Source organism: Schistocerca serialis, unplaced genomic scaffold (assembly GCF_023864345.2).
Source record: "Schistocerca serialis cubense isolate TAMUIC-IGC-003099 unplaced genomic scaffold, iqSchSeri2.2 HiC_scaffold_1225, whole genome shotgun sequence".
NCBI lineage: Eukaryota > Metazoa > Arthropoda > Insecta > Orthoptera > Acrididae > Schistocerca > Schistocerca serialis.
In genome coordinates, this window is record NW_026047431.1 from 70,001 (window position 1) to 75,000 (window position 5,000).

General features: G+C 52.4%; 1 non-coding gene across 1 annotated transcript in view; it reads right to left on the reverse strand.

Moving 5' to 3' along the window:
- LOC126436051 (small subunit ribosomal RNA) overlaps positions 1–524 on the reverse strand; it is a 1,909-nt gene extending 1,385 nt beyond the window's left edge. The window contains exon 1 of the ribosomal RNA XR_007580385.1: positions 1–524. This exon is cut by the window's left edge and continues 1,385 nt beyond it. This is a non-coding gene — a ribosomal RNA (small subunit ribosomal RNA).
- Between the last annotated feature and the right edge of the window lie 4,476 nt (positions 525–5,000).

Here is a 5,000-nt window from a genome sequence, read left to right on the forward strand (position 1 = left end):
TTACGGGGCCTCGGATGAGTCCCGTATCGTTATTTTTCGTCACTACCTCCCCGTGCCGGGAGTGGGTAATTTGCGCGCCTGCTGCCTTCCTTGGATGTGGTAGCCGTTTCTCAGGCTCCCTCTCCGGAATCGAACCCTGATTCCCCGTTACCCGTTACAACCATGGTAGGCGCAGAACCTACCATCGACAGTTGATAAGGCAGACATTTGAAAGATGCGTCGCCGGTACGAGGACCGTGCGATCAGCCCAAAGTTATTCAGAGTCACCAAGGCAAACGGACCGGACGAGCCGACCGATTGGTTTTGATCTAATAAAAGCGTCCCTTCCATCTCTGGTCGGGACTCTGTTTGCATGTATTAGCTCTAGAATTACCACAGTTATCCAAGTAACGTGGGTACGATCTAAGGAACCATAACTGATTTAATGAGCCATTCGCGGTTTCACCTTAATGCGGCTTGTACTGAGACATGCATGGCTTAATCTTTGAGACAAGCATATGACTACTGGCAGGATCAACCAGGGAGCTGCGTCAACTAGAGCTGAGCAGCCGGCCGCCCGGGAGTGTGTCCCGGGGGCCCGCGCGAACACGCAAGCGTCCGCTCAATTATTCTGCAAACAGGAGGAGGCTGAGCTCCCCTGCACAACACACCTCGAAACCCTCTCAGGTCCCGGCGGCGCGCAGCGCCGTCCTAAGTACTTGGTCGGGTTCGAGAGAGGCGCAATCGCCCGGAGTTAGGCGAGTAGACGCTTTAGGTGCGACCACCCGTGCTCCCAACTGAGCTTGCCGCTGCCGACAGAGGCCCGGGAGCGTGCTGTCGTGGCATTGCCGGCGGGAGACAACACGCGCCACCTACGGTGACCGGCAGCTCCAACGCCAGCGCCACAGAAGGACAAAAGCCCCACTTGGGTGCCGAAGCGAACTCTCCCAGCACAGCGCACGCGCCAACACGTCCGCACAGCTGCGATACAAACCACCTGCGAGAACCGCTGGGGCGACCGAGCAGCAGACGGCGTCGCGGCGCCGAGCGCCGGGCGGCGGCGCATCCTCAGCGCACAAAGTCCTCAATCGGACCAGCACACTGCAGATGGCCACCGCGCTTCGCACCGGGCCCGCGAGGACCTACTTTGGCCGCAAGGCGCCGCGAGCAGGGGGCGCCGGCGCGCAGCTGCGCCGCCTGCCGCGTCCGTCGGCCGGCGCGCCTGCCACTGGCCGCCCCCACCAGCCGGCTGTGGCGCGTGCGCCCACGCACCGCGCTGCCAGCACGCCGGGCGGCCCCCCCTCACCGGCCGGGGACGGTCCCACCCAGCCACCGCCGCGTATCGCCTCACACCCAGATCCCCTTTCACGTTCGTGGGCATGGTGGGTCCCCTTTCACGTTCGTGGGCATGGTGGGTCTCCCTGAAACAACCGGTTAATAGCTCGACCGATCGTCGCCAACACTGATTCACCTCTAGCGAGAACAACCGCACCACAACGGGTTACCAGTTGTTCATTTGCGTAACGTCACCAGCAAACGTACACGTCCATCGCCATTTGCAACGAGTATTGCATGCCTGTGTCAGGTGTCACAACACACTACGTCTGCCCACATAGACGCAACAACATGTGCACGCCTAGAGAACACGTGGAAGGTAGACCCCGTACGTATGCGGTGTCCATTGCGCGAACGACTGTCAGCCCGCCTCTGCAGCATGTCGCAGATGTGGAACGCGGTGCAACATGCTATCACGGTGTGTGAGAAGAGACGACTACGTCCGAATACACGCTCCACTACATCAACAGACTGCTCATGCTGATCGCCATCCAGGGCGTCCGTTCCTCCCACACGTCTGTATGGCGTACCACACTGCAATCCAGCTCTTATAGGGAGACGACACGTAGCTGCGTGCACAATATTTGGACTGTATGGTCCGCCGTTGCTAGGCGCAGTCGTCATACGGTCACATGTGCCACGATGTATCATTCAGTACATACGGACCAATGTGCAGTACAGTTTGTGGGTTTTGCGTACATCGGCGGACAGGTGACAGGCCGTACCACAACGTAGGCTGAGTACGTCGGCATGCGAAGGGCATTGAACATGCAAACTTCTCACCGACCAGCTTGCGAAGGCAGGGGGGAAGGGGGGGGGGGGGCGGCATGTACGTCCTGCTGCTATCCACACTACAGTGTATAGCAGGAGCATGTGGAAAGTCAGCAACACCTGCAAGGTGTTTAACATGACGCGATACACAGGGGACCGGGCAGTGCGAGTAGGGAACTATATTGCGAGGGTTGCGGTTAGGCAACACTACACCAATTTAACGGGTTGCATAACAATTACAGAGCAGGTTCAGCGACAACGTGCGTCAGGTTAAGGCGCAATATAGTTTAGGTTACGGCGCACTTTAGGTTAGGTTAAGGCACATTATAGGTTAGGTTAAGGCACATTATAGGTTAGGTTAAGGCACAACATGGGTTAGGTTAAGGCACAACATGGGTTAGGTTAAGGCACAACATGGGTTAGGTTAAGGCACAACATGGGTTAGGTTAAGGCACAACATGGGTTAGGTTAAGGCACAACATGGGTTAGGTTAAGGCACAACATGGGTTAGGTTAAGGCACAACATGGGTTACGTTAAGGCACAACATGGGTTACGTTAAGGCACAACATGGGTTAGGTTAAGGCACAACATGGGTTAGGTTAAGGCACAACATGGGTTAGGTTAAGGCACAACATGGGTTAGGTTAAGGCACAACATGGGTTACGTTAAGGCACAACATGGGTTACGTTAAGGCACAACATGGGTTACGTTAAGGCACAACATGGGTTACGTTAAGGCACAACATGGGTTACGTTAAGGCACAACATGGGTTACGTTAAGGCACAACATGGGTTACGTTAAGGCACAACATGGGTTACGTTAAGGCACAAATTAGGTTAGGTTAAGGCACAAATTAGGTTAGGTTAAGGCGCAACGTAGGTTAGGTTAAGGCACAACGTAGGTTAGGTTAAGGCACAACGTAGGTTAGGTTAAGGCACAACGTAGGTTAGGTTAAGGCACAACGTAGGTTAGGTTAAGGCACAACGTAGGTTAGGTTAAGGCACAACGTAGGTTAGGTTAAGGCACAACGTAGGTTAGGTTAAGGCACAACGTAGGTTAGGTTAAGGCACAACGTAGGTTAGGTTAAGGCACAACGTAGGTTAGGTTAAGGCACAACGTAGGTTAGGTTAAGGCACAACGTAGGTTAGGTTAAGGCACGATATAGGTTAGGTTAAGGTACGATATAGGTTAGGTTAAGGTACGATATAGGTTAGGTTAAGGTACGATATAGGTTAGGTTAAGGTACGATATACGTTAGGTTAAGGTACGATATAGGTTAGGTTAAGGTACGATATAGGTTAGGTTAAGGTACGATATACGTTAGGTTAAGGTACGATATAGGTTAGGTTAAGGTACGATATAGGTTAGGTTAAGGTACGATATAGGTTAGGTTAAGGTACGATATACGTTAGGTTAAGGTACGATATAGGTTAGGTTAAGGTACGATATAGGTTAGGTTAAGGTACGATATACGTTAGGTTAAGGTACGATATAGGTTAGGTTAAGGTACGATATAGGTTAGGTTAAGGTACGATATAGGTTAGGTTAAGGTACGATATAGGTTAGGTTAAGGTACAATATAGCTTAGGTTCAGATACACATTGTTGTAGGGAAAGGTGTATTTGGGGGGGGGGGCGGCAGGTTCGTTGATAGTGATTATCGTAATTGGATGCCTGCGGCATTATCCGATTTGTCACGTCAGGATGCACTTTTGGCTCATGACAGGCGGCGCTCCGATTCCATGGTTGTGGCAGATCTGTGTCTTTCATTCCTGCCATTGTTTGTGTGCTGTGACAGGAGGCAGTATTGTGATGTTGGGTGCACCCCTGTGTAGGACATGTGTGGGTGTTCGTGGCTTAGCTGAGCAATGTGCGGATGTCGGAAGGGTGGGATATTGTGTTTTCTGGGTGGACCTCCCGGTCTGGTAATGATAGTGTGGATTGTGTCATGTGGCGGAGAGGATGCACTGGATGTTCTTCCATGCTGGTGGTTAGATATTGTGTGTGTGCCTGTTACAGGCAGAGAGTAGTGTGTGATAAGAGAGTAGTGTGTGATAAGAGTGTCTGGCTGACGTGTGGTTCTCATTGTGTGCAGAGTCTTTCAGCATGTATAGGGACGGTTGTATATATTATCTGTATTCTGATGGCTCTGCATCTATTACTAATCAGTGCCGTGTATACGGTTACTCTGGTTCCAGTCGAAACTGTTCTATCTCTGTACATTAGTGACACTACGGCTCCACTATGTTGCCGCCCCTGTCGGCCGTTTCCCCCAGTGTATGGCTAATGATTATCAGCAGTCAGTCTATTAGTCAATACCGGTAGTGTGACGACGTCAAATGTCCGGGATGGGGGAAGCTACACCCTTCCCGTGGGTCAGGGCCTAGAAAGACTCTTCCCACGCAGGAGACTGACTGTCGTTACTCTTCCGAGACATATATGTGCCCAGCGTTTTTTGCGACTGCGAGTGCAACGCCAGGAGGCTCGGACTGTCGTTACTCTTCCGAGAAATATATTTGCCCAGCGTTTTTTGCGACTGCGAGTGCAACGCCAGGAGGCTCGGACTGTCGTTACTCTTCCGAGAAATATATGTGCCCAGCGTTTTTTGCGACTGCGAGTGCAACGCCAGGAGGCTCGGATTGTCGTTACTCTTCCGAGATATATATTTGCCCAGCGTTTTTTGCGACTGCGAGTGCAACGCCCACGGGTGCCGACATGGATGGGGCGCTTCCTAGCTGATGGCTCAGCATGAGAATCCGTACAGTGAGCAATGCGATCGCGTCTGTAGCTTGTACGTGGTACAGCTCGCAGCTCATGAATAGGGACAGCGGGAATGTCGCATATTGGAAATATCTCTTCATGAAACGCATGTTATAGGTGTGGATTGCACCTTACGAGTGCGGGAAACGTCCGCC